This window comes from Physeter macrocephalus, chromosome 20, assembly GCF_002837175.3.
Source record: "Physeter macrocephalus isolate SW-GA chromosome 20, ASM283717v5, whole genome shotgun sequence".
NCBI classification, from domain to species: Eukaryota; Metazoa; Chordata; class Mammalia; order Artiodactyla; family Physeteridae; genus Physeter; species Physeter macrocephalus.
Window position 1 is genome coordinate 86959775 of NC_041233.1, and position 19867 is coordinate 86979641.

Genomic DNA, 19867 nt, shown 5'->3' on the forward strand with positions numbered 1-19867 from the left:
GGCGGATTCTCAACCACTGCACCACCAGGGAAGTCCCAAGCCACTAACATTTTGAAAAACAAGTAATTAAGGGGGATTGGACCAATTAGATATTTTTTAATGTTGTAAATTTCAATAAATAAATTGTTATACACAAATCAGTAGAAAGGATGAGAAAGTTCAGAAACAGACTCAAATACATATAGGAATGTATAGTATAATATAATATGTATAATATGGTGAAGATGGCATTAAAATCAATGGGGAAAATACAGAGTATTCAATAAATGGCCTTGGAACTACTGGGTAAACAAATGGACAAATTCCAAAGGGGCTACATATTTAAATACAGAAAAGCAAGCTGTAAAAGCAGATGAGAAAACATGACAGAATTTCTTCTAAGCTGACAGTGGCTACAGCCCACCTCTTCACTCCAAGGAGGTCAGCCCACAGACGAGCCACAAGTCTTGTGAGCTACAAAAGCACACGGTGGTCCTGCCCTTACCTTCCAAGGTCAAAACAAGCAGTTGCATCTTTACCACTGTCCTCCAATCTCATGTGACCAAAAAGTCTTCTGTGATCCACCCTGCAGGAAACATACATGAAAGGGAATTGTGAAGCCCGCGGTTCCGCCTAATCAAGGTGACACATTTCAAAACCACCACCGTCGGATGGCATGCAGTCAAAATTCTCTATTCCGGGGCTTCCCTGGTGGCGCAGTGGTTGAGTCCGCCTGCCAATGCAGGAGACGCGGGTTCGTGCCCCGGTCCGGGAGGATACCACATGCCGCGGAGCGGCTGGGCCCGTGAGCCACAGTTACTGAGCCTGCGCGTCTGGAGCCTGTGCTCCGCAACAAGAGAGGCCGCGATAGTGAGAGGCCCGCGCATCGCGATGAAGAGTGGCCCCCGCTTGCCACAACTAGAGAAAGCCCTCACACAGAAACGAAGACCCAACACAGCCATAAATAAGTAAATAAAAAATTAAAAAAAAAAATTCTCTATTCCGTCATTGTTAGTGAAAGCAAAATATTGTAAATAACTTTTATAGCTGTCACAAAGGGTCTGGTTAAACAAATTATAGTAATCTAGAAATGGAAAAACTGTACAGTCATAAAAAGCATGAAAAAACTCTTGATTTATTGACATGACACAATCTCTGAAATATTGTGTCAATTGAAAAAAGGAGTTGAAACCAGAGAGTTTATATACATATATGTGTGGGTGCATATATATATATATATATATTTTTTTTTTTTTGCTTGCATACGCATAAACTATCCCTGAAATGATATGCAAGAAAGTGTTGATTTTCATTGATTCCAGGGAGGAAAAATAGTGGCTGAGGGACAGGGGTACCAAGAAAATATCCTTTCACACTCATTGAATTTTGAATCATATGAATTGACCTATTTTTTTTAACAGATTAACTTTTTAAAAAATTAATTAATTTATTTTATTTTTGCTGTGTTGGGTCTTCGTTTCTGTGCGAGGGCTTTCTCTAGTTGTGGCGAGTGGGGGCCACTCTTCATCGCGGTGCACGGGCCTCTCACTGTCGCGGCCTCTCTTGTTGTGGAGCACAGGCTCCAAACGCGCAGGCTCAGTAGTTGTGGCTCACGGGCCCAGTTGCTCCGTGGCATGTGGGATCCTCCCAGACCAGGGCTCGAACCCGTGTCCCCTGCGTTAGCAGAGAGATTCTCAACCACTGCGCCACCAGGGAAGCCCCTGACCTATTTTTAAATGAATTAAATTTAAGAAACAAACGGAAGCAATCAAAAGGGTGTGTATAGAAGTGAGAGTGGCATGGACATATATACACTACCAAATGTAAAATAGATAGCTAGTGTGAAGCAACCGCATAGCACAGGGAGATCAGCTCAGTGCTCTGTGACCACCTAGAGGGGTGGGATAGGGAGGGTGGGAGGGAGATACAAGAGGGAGGGGATATGGGAATATATGTATATGTATAGTTGATTCACTTTGTTATAAAGCAGAAACTAACACACAACTGTAAAGCAATTATACTCCAATAAAGATGTTAAAAAAAAAAAAGGGTGTGTATAGAATATCCAATATGTACCTGGCACGGTGCTAGGTAATATCGGGGCCGCAAGGATAACTCAGACCTGGAGCATCTCCTGCCCTGAAGGACCTAAGAATCCTCCTGGGTTTTAAATGTCAGTGATCTGCCAGGTTCTGGGGACCACTTCTTTTCTCACTCTGGGGTAATCCCAGCCACTTCTAGTAGATTTAACTATCATCTGTATGCTGAATTGTCCCAAACACATGTCTCTAACCTTGGGGTCACCCTCAGTTTTAGACACGTGTGTCTATTTCTAGTTCATTTTGACAGAGCGGTTCCCACAAATACCAACACTCCCCAAATCAAATCAATCATCTTCCCCACTCCCAAAGACGGTCCCTGGAAGCCCTAAACCTGATCCTCCTCCCAAATTCCCTATCTTAATTGATTTTTCATTCTGTGCTTTATTGTTATTAAAACAGAAGAGTTAATTTTTACAGGTCTGTCTTTTTTGTCTTCTACTTTGGTTTGAACGGTAAGAAAGCCTTTTCCTATTCCCAAATCAGATAAAAATGTACCCATATTTTCTTCTATTTCTTTTACGGTTTAATTACATCTTTTTTCTTTCTGAAATGTATTTTGGTGTGAAGTAGGGATCTAACATCCCAACACCACTTATTGAATTAAAAAATTCATCCTTACTATTATTTGCTTGAATAAGTTTTCAGCTGATTCTCTGCGGTTTTCCAGGTAGTTAATATAACTAGTGAAAATTTTTCTCTCCTTTCTAACATTTACACCACCTGTATTAGTCAGAATGTTTTGGTTACCCACAAGAGAAATCCTCCTGAAACTTTCTTAAGCAAGAAATGAAAGTACCAGAAGGGACAGAAGTTGCTTCCGTCATGGTTGAATTTGGGGATACGTATGATGTCTTAATTTGTCTCTCTGGCCCTCCGCTCTTCTTCTTTCTGTGCGGTTCTCATCTTCAGATGGGTGCACTAGAGCAGAGGCAGGATGTTCAGTCACCCATGGGCCCTCACTTAACAGACTTTTCTTGGCCTGGTGACATAACTACACAGAGCCTTAGTAGGCTGCCTGACAATGTTATTTTTAACTGCTTGGCTTGCCAAAACCCAATACAGAGGCTAGCATCTTGTCGTGCTGGGCCAGGCAGTTCTATGAATAACTACCAGTCAGCTAAACAGCTGGAGCTGGACCACACCTTCTTGTCTCATTTTAAATGTCTTAGTCTCGGCTTATGGAGAGGAAAAATGGACTGGGGATGTTTCCATGGCATCAGCATCCACTGATGCTGCATTTCAAGCCTGTCATCCAGAATGGCTGCTAAGGGAGACCTGTCCACCCTGGCGCAGCAGCGGTGCCTGGAGGGAAGCACCCAGCGCAACCCAGGAGTTTGGGTTTCCTCCCAGTTCAGGATCCTCCCACACACCCCACTGCAATCACCAGACTCCAACTCAACGGGCTTAACCCTCAGCACTAGAGGTGAGAGCAAAGTACAGAACTCAGTTGTTGCAATTCGGCGTGATTATTAGACTGGATTTCAGTATTTTCAAATGTTTGGCTTTCTTTGTTTTGTTTCCAGCCAAGCCACATTGGTCTGGAATTTGTCACTTTTCTGGTACATTTTATGCAAGACTTTGAGTCTGATTTGAGCCTTGACTTCAGGGAGCCTGAGACCCAAGGGCCTCCTTCCCTGACTACGTAGATGACCAGCTTCCCTGCCTGGGATGGGGTAACCCTCAGGAGCCCCAACTTCACATTTTCCCTGAGGGTCTTTTACTTACAGACCAACTCTCTAAACCAATTTCTACCCTGATAAAGCCTTTTTGTATTTGAAAACCTACTGTTCCAGGACTTCCCTGGCGGTCCAGTTGTTAAGATTCCGAACTTACACTGCAGGGGGCACAGGTTCGATCCCTGGTCAGGGGAACTAAGATCCTGCATGCCATGCGGCCAAAAAATAAATATAAATGTAAATAAATTTTAAAAGCACTTAAAAAAGAGAAAATCTACTGTTCCTCCCCAAAATTCCCCTCGGGCTTAGCCCTCTGCCCCTTACCTATCCCACTCCCCCGCCCTCCTTGGGAGGGGTCCCCACCCTCACCGCCTCACAGGGTATCCAAGTCACCTTTGGTTTTACGGTTGCTGGGAGGCGGGAGAGGGAATATTCCAGAAGCTGTCACAGTGGAGCCAGGGGGCAGCAGAGCACACCTGTGGCAGGGGCCGGGCACCTCTACCCCTGTGGTCGCAGGTGAGAGCGTCTGTGGCAGAGTCAGGTTTCCACTGGTGTGAACTGGTATGAACTGGTGTGTATGCTCAGCACTTCACTGGCACTGGCTCTGGGTGTAGGTGGCTTGAATTTTCTAACCACATGGAAAACGAGAGATCATGGGGAAAAAAATAACAACAGGATCAGATTGGGAGAAGATATTTGCAGACTATAAACCAAACATGGTCTCTTATCTAGAGGATACAGGGAAAGAAAAAAACAAAAGGAAGTCCAATTGGGGTGAAAGAGAGAAGCAAATCCAAACAACGGTAACAACAAAAAACAGGCAATTCAAGAAGAACCCAGAAGGCTAATCAGCATATGAAGATACATACAATGTCAGTGGTATTGAGAAGTGAGGCAAAACAAGAATATATCCCTTTATACTGGCTAGAAGGGCAGAAAGCAGAAAGCTGATGATGCTGGGAGCCCGTGGGGATATGGGAACAGCAATGGAAGTGTGGATTGCTGCAGTGATTCTAGAGAACCATCCGGTGGCACTTGGTGGAACCAGGTGGTCGCTCAGCCTGTACCCAGTCCCTTCCAGAAGAGCAATTCTCACGCCCGCCCACAAGGGGGCAGGTACGAGGATGTTCACTGAAGCATTGGTTGGAGGGGGGATTTAGAGATAACCTAGGTGTCCATAGCAGAGGGAGTGGATAAGAAAAATGTGGTAGATTACACTAGGGGCTTCTCTGCAGCAGTGAGAAGCAATGAACCAGATGTGCATGCAGCAGCATGGATGTCTTACAAAAATAGTAAGAAACAGAATGACAGTACGGAATACCCTTATGTAAATTAATTATACATGCACAGTAGTGGTGATGCTTACACAACACAGTGACTATGCTAAAAACCACTGAACTGTACATGCTAAAATGGTGAATTATATGACATGTGAATTATATCTCAAAATACACATGCACATAAAACAACAGTAAGTGTTTTCATACGAGCAAATAAAAAAAATACTTAGCATCTCAAAACACATTAGGATGCTCGCCTATGCAGGTTAGGAAAGAGGGAGTAAAAACGGGGGCAAAAGTGAATAAAAGAATAAAGTTCGGGGCTTCCCTAGTGGTCCAGTGGTAAAGAATCCGCCTGCCAATGCAGGGGACCCAGGTTCCAGCCCCGGTCGGGGGAATTGAGACCCCACTTGCTTCGGGGCAACTAAGCCCGCGCGCCACAACTATTGAGCTCGCGTGTCTCAATGAGAGAGCCCGTACGCCACAACTAGAGAGAGAAAACCTGAATGCCGAAACTAGAGAGAAGCCCGAGCACCGCAACAAAAAGATATTACGTGCCTCCACGAAGATCCTGCGTGCCGCAACTAAGATCTGACGCAGACAAAAGAATAAGGAAAATTAAAATATAAAATGAATATCTTTTTAAAAAATCCTAGGTACAGCCTAGTTAGTTTTTTTTTTTTAATAAATTTATTTATTTATTTATTTTTGGCTGTGTTGGGTCTTCGTTTCTATGCGAGAGCTTTCTCCAGTTGCGGCAAGCGGGGCCACTCTTCATCGCGGTGCGCGGGCCTCTCACTGTCGCGTTCTCTCTTGTTGCGGAGCACAGGCTCCAGATGCGCAGGCTCAGTAGTTGTGGCTCACGGGCCCAGTTGCTCCGCGACATGTGGGATCCTCCCAGACCAGGGCTCTAACCCGTGTCCCCTGCATCGGCAGGCGGGTTCTCAACCACTGCGCCACCAGGGAAGCCCCCAAATGAATATTTTTTTAAAAAATTTTTTAAAAGAATAAAGCTTTGTGCAGTCAATGGTTAAAAAGCCGGGTGAGGACTCTGGCCCAGCACAGCTGGGGGACCCCAAGGCCAGCCTCCACAGAGGGCCTCCTCTTGCCCACTCACCTGGCACCTCCTAGAAAACAGCCCGTTTTCAGAACGCACATCCACTTCTTTCCCAGCCTCCTCCAGTGTTGAGGCCAAGCTCCTTTCCACACCAAAAAAGCCCGGTCTCTCCTTTTCTTTCATAAGAGCTCTTGATTCTAGATTAGGAAAAGCCCTGACTGTCAAGAAACATTGAGCAGTTTTCCTTCCTCGTGGACAAAGAGGAGTGACTCAGCATTGAGATATCACAATTCTCTGGTCTCCCTTGCCTGGAAGGGAAGCGAATGTTTACTTCTTCGTGGGACAAACCGTTTCCAAGGGAACAGAGACACTGAGTTCAGTTCTCCATCCAAACATCCTTCATACCTGCTTACGCAGGGAATAGAGATCCACTCAAACTGCCCTAGGCCAAGAACAGGCGTTTACTCTAGTGTACAGGAGCATCTCTTGGAACTCAGAGGTTGAAATGTAGTCACACTTCAAGAAGAAAATACAACAGGAAGCTGGAGAGTTGCCAGGAGCCAAGGATTCAGTCTTCTGCCCTTCCCCCATACCTCTCCCTCCCCACTCCTTCCCTCTCTTTCTCCCCACTTTACTTTTTCATGCACAAGGTAGGATATAGGTTTCCCCACAGTTGGAACAACCAGCGGAGGGCAGAGCTCTATATGTCACTGAGCCTCAATACCCAGTTCCTGGGAGAAAAAACTTGTTTGGCCCAACTTGGATCATGTTCATTTAGCTCTTGGAGAGGTGGGAGCAGGTGTGGCATGGGAGTGGAAAGCAAGGTCACATACTGCGAAAGCCCACCCTGGCGGGGAGATGACAGTTCTCAAAGAAGGGGTTCAAGCTGGCCAGACAGCTCCAAAAGGAGTCGACTGAAATGTTTACAAAAATCTATCATGTATTAATCAGAAATAAAAACTCCATTTAATTAAAAAAATTTTATTGGAGCCTAATTGATTTTTCAATATTGTGTTAGTTTCAGGTGTACAGAAAAGTGATTCAGTTATGCATATACATATATTCAGTCCTTTTCAGATTATTTTCCCATATAGGTTGTTACAGAATATGGAGTAGGGTTCCCTGTGCGATACAGCAGATCCTTGTCAGTTATCTATTTTACATACAGTAGTGTGTATATGTCAATCCCAAACTCCTAATTTATCCCTCCCCCTCACATTTTCCCTTTGGTAACCAGAAGTTTGTTTCCGAAATCTGTGAGTCTGTTTCTGTTTTGTAAATAAGTTCATTTATATACATATTTTTTTAATATAAATTTATTTATTCATTTTTGGCTGTGTTGGGTCTTCATTGCTGCTCACGGGCTTTCTCTAGTTGCGGCGAGCAGGGGCTACTCTTCATTGCGGTGTGCAGGCTTCTCATCACCACGGCTTCTTTTGTTGTGGAGCATGGGCTCTAGGTGCGTGGACTTCAGTAGTTGTAGCACACGGGCTCAGTAGTTGTGGCTTGCGGGCTCTAGGGTGCAGGCTCAGTAGTTGCAGCGCACGGGCTTAGTTGCTCCCCACATGCGGGATCTTCCCGGATCAGGGCTCGAACCTGTGGCCCCTCCATTGGCACCGGATTCTTAACCACTGCACCACCAGGGAAGCCCTCATTTATATTATTATTTTTAATTAGATTCCACATATGAAAACTCCATTAAGTTTCAAAAGCCAAAGTCATATAGGCCACTTTCCGTTTTCACAATACAATAATTTTAAAAATTAAAATAGACGTTTCAATGAAAAACAGTCAAAAATCATTTAAAACACTGCAATTATGGAATCAGGCCAAAACAGTATTTAAGAAAATTCATTACTTGAAATGACTTTGTTATTAATCAGGAAAAAGTTAAAATAAATACATCAAGAATTCTCCTCAAGAAATTAGTAAAGAAATAGCAAAAAATATGTATTTTTTAAATCTGAGGAAAGCAGAAGGAAGAAATTCAGAAAGATAAGAGCTAAAATAATGAATTTTAAAATGCAAAAATGATAGAATTAAATTCGAGAGCCATTTCTCTGAAAACAACAAACAACAATAAAATAGACATGCCTCTAGCAAGTACAGTTCTGAAAAATAAACATATAACATTAAATATTAGAAAGGAGACATGCAGAAGAGATTTGATAAGTATAAGAGAAGGCCTTCTACAAATTAATATTAATATATTTGAAAAGTTGAAGAAAATAAATGATTTTTACATAAATGACCAAAATTAATGCAAAAAGGAGTAGCAGAACTGAACAGAGCAGTAACTTTGAAAGAGATAAAATTGTCATTTAAAAAAACTGCCAGGGATTAAGAATCTGCCTGCCAATGCAGGGGACATGGGTTCGAGCCCTGGTCCAGGAAGATCCCACATGCCGCAGAGCAACAGAGCCCATGCACCACAACTACTGAGCCCGTGCACCACAACTACTGAGCTCATGCGCCACAACTACTGAAGTCCATGTGCCTAGAGCCCGTGCTCCGCAACAAGAGAAGCCACTGCAATGAGAAGCCCGCACACCACAACGAAGAGTAACCCCCCGCTCGCTGCAACCAGAGAAAGCCCGCGCGCAGCAACATAGACCCACACAGTCAAAAGTGAAATAAATAAAATAAATAAATTTATTTTAAAAACTGCCAGGGACTTCCCTGGGGGTGCAGTGGATAAGACTCCATGCTCCCAACGCAGGAGGCCCAGGTTCGACCTCCGGTCAGGGAACTAGATCCCACATGCATGCCGCAACGAAGACCCAGTGCAACCAAATAAATTAAAAAACGGGTAAAAATTTAAAAACTGTCAGTGAAACAGGTACATATTCCCGCCAGCCCAACAGCTGAGTCTCTTCAAACTTTCTAGGAGTAGATAGCGTAAATATTACTTAAAATCACGGAGAACACAGAAAAAGATTAATGATCTCCCATTCACTGGGACCATGTTCAACTTCATACAGTTCGACAATGAAGCCCAGTGTGAGAGTTTCACACTTCGAGACAGCCCCCTTTTTCGGCATGTGTGCTGGGAGGTGGGTGAATTGAGAATTTAGTCCACATGGGGTTGGTTCCCTCCTTCGGGACAGGGGCTGACTACAGTTGTGGTTGTACCAAGAATTTAGTGTTTTGTAAACTTTTTAGACAAATATATATTTTTATATAAAACAAACAGAAGCTGAAAATCTCAAAACAACACCTAACCTTACAGGTAAATATATGTTGATATTTTCTGTTATTCTATTTCATTTTTTCAAGTTCCAGACAACACACTAAATTAATCTTCTACCATTAATAGGTGAAAATCCACAATTTGAAAAACACCTGAGAAACCGGGATCCCCTTAGGAAGTGCCATCCTTGGAGGAATGAGCATTTGTGTACGTGCGCGCCTGTGTTTGTGTGTGTGACACACACTTGTTCTCCAAAGGCTGTCGTGTCACAGATATGTTTTGAGTATCTGCTCAACTCGCAATCCCCTCTCGGATAATGCCTTTTTCCATCATGGGGGTGAGACCTGTTCCCTTGGTCATGGCCACTCAGACGAGGGCTGGAGCCTGAAGCCAGCTGGATTATGACTCCTTAGATGCTCATCGTGGCTCCTTCACCACGTTAAGCTAATTCGAGAGAGATTCTAAACTTGCAGCCAGAGCAGCTCTCGCTGTACAAGCATAGAAAACATCTCTAAGGTACAAAGTTTGATGTATACTTTCAAAATTCATGATAAATTGCCTTATTAAATATATTATTTGAATTTTCCATTTCAGGGGTTGGCCCACTATGGTCTACAAGTTAAATCCAGCCTGTGGCTTGTTTTTGAATAGCCTACAAACTAAGAAGGATTTTTACATTTTTAAAGGGTTGTAAAAAAAAAAATGTAGAATCTGTGACAGAGACAGCATGTGGCCCACAATACCTAAAATATTTATTATGTGGCCCTTTACAGAAAACGTTTGCCACCCCCAGCTCCCTACCCTTCGTGTTTCTCATCTATTTGGTCTGTCAAATATTCAGAGGTTTATTAAACAGTCACACTTCTATTAAGCTTTCGTCAGTTTACACATTGTGCTGCTCTACTAGTCAACACGTAAAAGTTTATGTGAGCATATTTTCTCAGTCCCATTAAATTCTTGGATTCTATTTTGTAAAATAACTTATTGTAATCCTTGCTATATTTTTGTTTGCATTAGCCTGCTATGTTTGCCCATCTTTTATCTGTATACGTCTTTGGTCACATAGTTTTAAGCTGTCTTTTATTTTTAAAAATATAGACTGACCTTATTTTTTGTTCAATCCGGAAATCTTTGACTTATAAGAAAGAATATAATAACAGCTTAAAGTATATGCATTTCTTATTGTAATTAGTTTGGGGCCACTTCTTAACCTTGTTTTTGCTTTTAGTCAGTTAAGGGTGAAATGGTATCTCAGCCACGTTGCTTTTGCCTGCAAGCAATAACCTATTCTCTCTTTTTTTTAATTTTTTAACATATTTTTTATATTTTTTGTAACCTATTCTTTCTTAAACAACCTTATCTTATCAATATTTGCCATATTCTGGCCATAAAACAAATTTTAGCACATTTTTAAAATTTGAAATCATATTAAACATGTTCCTTGACCATAACAAAATAAAACAAAAGTCAATAATAGGTACCTGAAAAATCTCAAAATGTTAAACAACACATATATAAAGTATGGGTCAAAGAAGAAGTCTAGAAGGTAATTAGAATATATTTTGCACTGCATGAAAATAAAAAGTTAACATACCAAAATCTGTAGAATGCACCTAAAACAGCTTAGGGGAAATTTATAGCACTAAATGCTTATATTAGGGGGAAAAAAAAAGGTTTCCCACAGTCTCAGTCAGTTGGCCTATAACAAATAGACTGGATGGCTTCAACAACATTTATTTCTCACAGTTCTGGAGGCAGGAAGTCTGAGATCAGGGGGCCAGCGTGGTTGGGTTCTTGGCAATGGCTCTCAGAGAGGGATCCCATGTCTCCCTTTCTTTTTATAAGGGTCCAACCCTCATGATCTCATCTAACCCTACTCACTAACTGCAAATCCTATCACACTGGGGCGTAGGGTTTCAACACACGAATTTGGTGTGGGGACATGTTCAGTCCATGGCACACAATAATCTAAGCTTCCACCCTATGAAAACTAGAAAAAGAAGATCAAATTAAACCCAAAGCAATCAGGAAGAGGGGAATAACAAAGATAAGTCCTGAGTGCAATAAAATCAGAAACAAAAACAATAGAGAAATCAATGAAACCAAAAGCTGGTTCTTTGATACGATTAAAAAAAAAAAAAGAAAGAAAGAAAGAGAAAGAAAAGACTTGAAAAACCTTTAGCCACACTGACCAAGGGGGAAAAAAAAAAAGAGAAGTCACAAATTACCATTATCACTACAGAACCTACAGATATTAAAAGGATAATAAGGAAACACTATGAAAACTTCTATGCTCATATATATGACAATTTAGATAAAATCAACCAATTCCTTGAAAGATAAAAACAAAAAATCACTCAAGAAGAAAACAGATGACCTGAAATAGTCCTATATCTACTGAATACATTGAATTTGCAGTAAAATAAAATAAAATTAAAACTTTCTCATAAAGAAAACTTCAGATCCAAATGATTTCACTGGCAAATTCTACCAAATGCTTGAGAAAGAAATAATACAAACTCTACACATTCTCTTCCAGAAAACAGAAGAAGAATACTTCCCAACTTGTTTTACGAGGCCAGCATTACTCTAATTCCAAAACTAGGCAAAGATATTACAAGAAAACTACAGACCCGTATCTCTCATGAACATGTAATACAAAAATTCTGGGCAAAATATTAATTAATATTAATTGAGCCTGAAATATATAAAAATGATAACACTTCACAACCAAATAGGGTTTATCCAGGTATCCAGGCAAAGGTATTTTAACATTTGAAAATCAATCAATGTAATTTATCATATTAATAGACTACAGAAGAAAATATTCATGTAATGCAGAATGTGCTAGATGATGTCTTGGTATAAGCCTTTAAAAATAAATTTTGTCTTAAACTTGATGAACACTTTTAATCTGACTACATAGGATTTCTTCAGCCCAGGAAATTTTTGTTTATGTTTTTACTTTGCTTTTGATAATTCCTTCTGTTTGATTTATTCAGATGTCTTCTGCAGGAATACCAGTTATCCATGTATTGGATGTCTTCTATTGTCTAAACCCACATTCTCTGTTTCTTTGTTATTTCCCCTAAATTCTGGGATACCTTCTCAAGCTCGTGTTATTTACTGCTATATGACAAACCACCTCAAAACAAAATGGTTTAAAACAATAACCATGTATTATTATTTTTCAAGAATCCATAGGTCAGCTGGGTGGTTCTGCCCATCTGAGCTGGACTCAGCTAATAGCGTGGTTTGCTCATGTGTCTGTGGTCAGCGGGAGGGACGATAGCCATTGGGTGAGGCTATCTTTAGCGGGAATGGCTTGGTTCTGCCCCATGTGGTCACTCATCCTCCAGAAGACTAGTCTAGGCACACACTCAGGGCGAAGGCAGAGGACAGGGTGAGGAGCCAGAATGCTCAAGCACTTTTCTAGCTTCTATATGGGTCAAGTTTGCTGCTGTCTCTTTGTCAAGTCACGCAGCTGAGCCCAAAGTCAAAGTGGAAGGAACTCCAAAGTTATAGGGTAAAGGGCATAGGCAGAGGGACACTCTAAATTCGGGTCATTAACGTGATCAGTCTACCATATGCTTCATCCATATTACCTATTCAATTTTCTATGCAATCAATTCTGCTCTATAGATTATATTTTGCTATTTTGTTTTTAGTTTCCATGTTTTCCCTTTTTATCTCATGCCTGACCCTTTTAATTCATTCTGATGTCTTTTCATCTTCCTCTATTTACTCTTTATGATTTTTCTGTTGTATTTCATATTGACCATATCTTCCTGTATTCTGTCAAGGACAGCACAGTTTCTGAAAGTTTCTTCTGGTGTTTGGAATTCTTGAAGTCTTCAGTATGCTGCTCCGTTCTCTTCATTGTGATATATGTTTACAGGCCTCATTTGATGTCTTTTGAATGAATTCTAAGACAACATTTATTAATATTTAGAGTATATGGGTTGCCTTTGGCCTCACTTTGTCTATTTGAGTGATGATAAAATCCCATCACATGGACCTAGAGATGATCATACTAAATGAAGTAAGCCAGACAGACAAAGACAAATATCACATGATATCACTTATATGTGGAATCTAAAAAAAATAATGATACAAATGAACCTACTTACAAAACAAAAACAGACACACAGACATAGAAAATAAACTTATGGGTACCAAAGGGGAAAGGGGGTAAGGATAAATCAGGAGTTTGGAATTAACATATACACACTACTATATATAACATAGATAAATAACAAGGACCTACTGTATGGCACAGGGAATTATATTCAATATCTTGTAATAACCTATAATGGATAAGAATCTGAAAAAGAATAGATATATATGTATGTATAACGAATCACTTTGCTGTACACCTGAAACTAACACAACATTGTAAATCAACTTTATTCTAATAAAAAAATTGTAGGAGCAGAAAAAAGCAAACAAAAAAGTCCCATCACAGATCCACCTGTGGAGAGGAGGTGGTGAGTCCAGCTCTCAGTTCAAATCTAAGTTGGAGGCCAGTACTCACCAGTGTACTTAGTCTCTCTCTGCCTGATTCTGTAATAGTCTAAACAAAAGAAATACAACTGGGGCTGCCCAGCTACCAGGATTCTTCCCAGTTACCCCTGACGGCAATTCTGTACTTGTGAGGAATATTCTGCACCCCTTCCAGCTGCCACCCGAGAGTTCCTGTCTCTTAATGTGTGTAGATGGACGACAAAGGGGTGTGGGTGGGCTGGAGGAGGGCAAGGTGGTGGCAAGCTGTGCTCTGGCGGTCTCAAACCCCCCCACAAAAAAACAGTCCTAGCGTGATGGAGATAGCTTTCCCAGTTTTCTGGCCAGGTTACAACTGCAGCACGGCCATGCCCGTGACTGTGTTGCCTTTGGGTTTAGCCCCAGCACAAGGACAGCATCTCACACGATACTTAGGCACTTAGTCTGTAATGTTTGTCATAAGAATGAACCAATAAATGGACCCAAAGCTCTGAGCTGTGAGTGGGGTGTAGGTTTTAAAGCATTTCCCACCATTTTAAGACAGTGTCTGTTTTGTAAATTAAGAGTGGCATGCCGTAAGAAAGTTGGGTACATGTTTTCAACTCGCCTTCCTTTGACTTATAATTAATTAGGAATAAGTCCTCCGAGAATCCTATTCACTGATGTCCATCAGTCTTAGTTTCTGGCGAGGGTATGAACTTTTACCTTTATGGATATTTTAATAAAAGCTTGGGAGGTGATGCTTTCAAGAGCTACTTGTCAAATGTTACTTTAAACCAGATTTGGATGAGTAGAATTTTATTTTCAATAAGTTAAAAAAAAATGCACATAATACAAAATTCAAAAAATAAAAAGGGTATATATACCATGAAACATATTAGTCATATCCCAGACCTCCAACTACCTGGTTTCCCTTCCCAGAGTCAGGAAACTGACTCCTGTGAAATTATTGTACGTGTTTCCAGAGACATTCTATACATATGTGAGCATTGTATACACATATTTATACACACATATAGCCACATACTAATCACTTTTTTCCTTTGTGATTTTCGTCTCTTAACAAATCTTAGAGATATTTCCATATATCAGTACATTTATCTTTTATGTTTATCGGTACATATTTATGTACCGATAAATATGTTTATCAGTACATATTTATCTTTCAGCCTTTCTACTGAGATTTTTAAAGTAGATTTTAAATTTTCATCAAATAAATAGTTATACTTCATTTAAAAAGTCAAGTAGCACAAAGAGGTTATTACAGAATACAAGAGCTCTCCTTGCCACTAATTCCTAATCTTCCAAGAGGAAACCACATTCAACTCTTTTCGTTATTTCTTCATGGATCTATTTCTCATATTTCTAAATATTATACAAAATATTCAAAATCTTGGATTGTGTTTTCCGTTTTAAACATTATCCATTATCTTTTCACCACTTCCACATTTAGATGGGATGAAAGGAGCTAGCGAATGAATTGGAGGTCAGACCAGTAGAAGGAGAATCAAGAAAGTAATATTAGAAAAGCGAAGAGAAGTGTGGATTTCAGGACCAGAGGGCTCAATGGTGTCAAGGGCCCTAAAACTGATAAGAGGTGAGGACCAAGTAATGTCCACTCTGTTTGGCTATCAAGTTGTTGACTTACACTGCGAGCTCTAACAGCTTCAAGAGGGCTAGTGACTGTTGTGAAATGAACAGAACTGTTTCAAAGTGGCAAAGGGAACTCATTCTGGGTTGTCTGGACAGTGACCTGGGATAAGGAGAGAGGAGGGCACAGGTGAGGACTGAGAGCTCGAATCCCTGAACCCAAGCTCAGCTTCTCACCAGATGTGTAGCTTCCTGGATATTTTATGAACCCCAGTCTCCCCAGGCTGGGCGTCCGGAGTTCCCAGATAACTCCTTAAACAGCAGGCACCCAAACTGTCCTTAGGCAACACAGTTTTCCCTCACTTGTCCTCAAAAGAAAGACAGATGGAGGGAGAGCGCCTCAGCTGGGATGTAACCCCAATATCTATGAGATGACGGAAGGATCAGGAAATCCATGTCTAACCTTCTCTTAATTATCCGTGGCCTATGTAAGTTTTCCCAGCAACATGTATTTTTAAAATTTCTGCCATGTGATGTAACAGACGTCATTCTGAGCTCCGGTGCATGACCGGAAGAGACCCCGCGAGGACCCTGCCCAGCAGGACAGGACTTCTGGGGAAAGGACAGGAAGTCGGATTTCAGGAGGTTGAGCAGGACGAGGAAAGTAAGAATGTAGAGACAGGAAGTGAAGATTAATCACTCAGGAAGTCGGTGGATTATAGGACGGAGAGAATGGGAAAAACGGAAAGAGTAAGAATCTGAAGGATTCAGGAGAAAGTGAAATAAAAACCACAGGCTCCTTTGTCAAATTGCCTGTATGTCTGTTGAAGAAAATGCTTTGTGTGCTTGCTTTACAGTTCAGATCATCAGAACTCAAACCCGTTCAGATTTAAGAATGGACTCCAGGGCCAGCATCAGGAGTGAGGACCTGGACCACCCGGATCCCAAATATGATTTGAAAAATCAGTTATTTAAATCAGAGATAATGGGACTTCCCTGGTGGCGCAGTGGTTAAGAATCCGCCTGCCAATGCAGGGGACACGGGTTCGAGCCCCGGTCCGGGAAGATCCCACATGCCGCCGAGCAGCGAAGCCCATTCGCCACAACTACCGAGCCCGCGCACCTAGAGCCCGTGCTCCGCAACAAGAGAAGCCACCGCAGTGAAAAGCCCGCGCACCGCAAAAGAAGAGTAACCCCTGCTCGCCACAGCTAGAGAAAGTCCGCGCGCAGCAACGAAGACCCAAGACAGCCAAAATAATAAATAAATAAATTTATAATAAATAAATAAATCAGACTCCACACTTCCACCGCCGTGGGCCCAGGCTCGGTCCGTGGTCGGGGGAACTAAGATGCCACAAGCCAGAAAAAAAAGGTACGCACTTTCAGATAGCCTTAGAAATGCACACCACGCTTTGACGCGTCAAAGAAACCATCTGCTGAAACAGGAGGAAGTTGCCAGGAGCAGGATGATGGTAGAAGAACTGAAATTAAGACAAGAGGTATCTCTTTTTTTAAAAAAAAACAGCGGTTTTTTTTTAGGACTTGCTCTTTTTTTATCCATTAAAAATTTTCACAGGGGCTTCCCTGGTGGCGCAGTTGTTGAGAGTCCGCCTGCCGATGCGGGGGACGCGGGTTCGTGCCCCGGTCCGGGAGGATCCCACGTGCCGCGGAGCGGCTGGGCCCGTGAGCCATGGCCACTGAGCCTGCGCGCCCGGAGCCTGTGCTCCGCAACGGGAGAGGCCACAGCAGTGAGAGGCCCGCGTACCGCAAAAAAAAAAAAAAAAAAAAAAGCAAAAAAAAAATTTCACAAATAAAAAAGACCCTATTTAAAGTAAGTGGGGCAATATACTGTGTGCTTCCTCCAAGAAAATTAGAGGTTGGGGCAAGACAACTATGTCGAAGCCATACTGACAGTGACAAAAAGGAAAGTCCAAGATCCGGGAGCTGGTGGTTTTAAGCTACTACGTGGGCCTGCGTGTACGTGGGCGCATGTGCTGGGAGGGGGGTGGAGACCACCTCAGAGCTAAACCAATGGTGTGTATAGATGATTTCCCTAAAATTCTCTAAGTACACATTGAGAATGGTCTTTAGGAATTCATCTCGTCACAGATATTGCCTTCTTTAAAACAGTTCCATAAATAAATACTCAGCTTGATTCTTCTCTACTGATGCTGGGAGGTGTAACCTCCTTGTGCCCTGCAGGGCTGTGGAGGAAAAGCCTCCACGCTTGTAGGACGCTTCTTCCTAAGTCAGTCTGCACCCTTCATCTGAGCACTGGAGAATCCAGCTGGGAATCACCTGAATGATGATATCACATCAAGAATAGGAGCTCCTGGGCTTCCCTGGTGGTGCAGTGGTTAGGAATCCGCCTGCCAATGCAGGGACACGGGTTCGAGCCCTGGTCCAGGAAGATCCCAGATGCCGCGGAGCAGCTAAGCCCGTGCGCCACAACTACTGAGCCTGGGTTCTAGAGCCCGTGAGCCACAACTACTGAGCCCACGTGCCACAACTACTGAGCCCGGGAGCCTAGAGCCCATGCTCCCCAACAAGAGAAGCCACCACAATGAGAAGCCCGTGCACCGCAACGAAGAGTAGCCCCCGCTCGCCACAACTAGAGAAAGCCCGCGTGCAGCAACGAAGATCCAACGTAGCCAAAAATAAATAATTTAAATAAATAAATTTAAAAAAAAAGAGAGAATAAGAGCTCCTGTTACCTCGGCTGGCATTTGGGTGCTGCTCTTAGGAGCTGTGCATCAGGGATGTGTTCAGCATCTCTAAGCCTCAGTGTCCCTTCTGTAAAATGGGACAGAAGTATGTAAAACGTGTCAACATAATACGCAAAGCGTACTAGACTTTAATTAAGCTGAAAAAAAATATTAGAACTTTTATCAGACTAAAAAAACATACTGTAGGGACTTCCCTGGCGGTCCAGTGGTTAAGACTCCGGGCTTCCACTGCAGGGGGCACGGGTTCGATCCCTGGTCGGGGAACTAAGATCTCACATGCTCCGCGGTGCGGGCAAAAAAAAAAAAAAAAACTAAAAACTAAAAATCACATTGTAAAGGGGCTACAAGGAAAGCAAACTGCCCCCCGCCCTCACTCCTCTGTACTTCCTCTCCTCCTACCACAGCCGTCATAGCCTCGTTCTATTGTTATTTATTCTAGGAGTTTGCTCCCTATCAGGAAATTACACATCTACACCATTGTGTATCTGTACCGCTATTGCTTCATCAGCTTTAAATGTTATCTATTCAATTCCTGCTATAACAGTTAAGGATTTGGTGCCCTGACACCATTGCAGCTCTCACAGGACACTTCAACCTCCATTTCTGGCTCCATCGAGATGGATTCTCTCCCCCCAACTCCCCATGTTGTGTTATGAATGTTAGTGACCAGGCTCTTCCTCTCCATCTCAACTTTGGGGGCTGAACCTTTTTTTAAAATATCAAAGGTGGTTACAAGCATAGCCTGCGTTGCAATCCTAATGCTCTTTTCTGCTGTTTGTCTATAACTCGATTCTAAATGTTAAAGATAATTAGCAGCATTGACATTATCATGACTGTCAAATAGTGTCTTTAAACACAATGCTTTCTCCCAAGCACCTGTGTCCCTCAGATACGAAGGTTCTAACGTGGGATTCAAACAGGCCACGTTGCAGTTTGCCTTGTATTTGGAAAATGTCTTTCTTATACTTTTTTCTCATGAGTTTCTAATTACTCTTTCGTTGTTGTAAGAAGGAACAGATGCGTTAACATGATATGTCTTCTTGACCAGATCTCCACTCCTCCAGGTTCTTATATGTTATCCATTGCTTGGAAACTATTCCATTTTTCTTTCTGAAACTCCAGTTTTTTTGTGTGTAGACTGTGGTTTTCTCATACAGCTTTTTGCTTTTCCTGGTGTCTCTGGTTACTTTCTTGGATCCAATGCTTTTATTATATTGGGTTAGCCAAAAAGTTCGTTCGGGTTTTCTGTTAGATGTTACAGAAAAACCCGAACGAACTTTTGGCCAACCCAATATCTTCGTTTATATTTTCTGAGTGAGTCATTCTATTTGGTCTAAATAAATGGTTGCACCATCTTTCTCCCTGGGTCCTCCCCTCCAGAACCCCCATGCTCTGATCTGGACCTGGTTGATTTCTGGGCCCACTACACCGCAACCATCAGTACTCCCCTGGCTCACAGGCACCGTAGCCTAGACCCTACTCCTGATTTTACCAGAAAATCTTCCCCAGTGTTTCCAGTAAAGGAGTGGGTGGGAAGTAAATCTTCTTCAGACTTGCCCATCTGAAGGGCCATTATCCTGCCAAAACTCTGGTGGGACGAGTGTCTTATAAACCTCTTCCTTCCTGTTTGCTGTTTGGAGGCCTTTCGAATTTTTTAAATCTCTGGAGTTCTCAAACTTCACAGTGAGACTTCTAGGTATGGCTCTTTTTTCACTTATCTTTCTGGACATCCTGTAGTCTCTTTCCCTACAACTTCTGGAACTTATG

General features: G+C 42.1%; 1 long non-coding RNA gene across 1 annotated transcript; it reads right to left on the reverse strand.

The window, feature by feature from the left end:
- Positions 1-286: 286 nt before the first annotated feature.
- LOC102974959 (uncharacterized) lies at positions 287-6274 on the reverse strand. The gene is made up of 3 exons (XR_449194.3): positions 6155-6274; positions 4151-4385; positions 287-565 (listed from the first exon to the last, which is right to left on the reverse strand). It is a non-coding gene; the product is annotated as an uncharacterized lncRNA (long non-coding RNA).
- Between the last annotated feature and the right edge of the window lie 13593 nt (positions 6275-19867).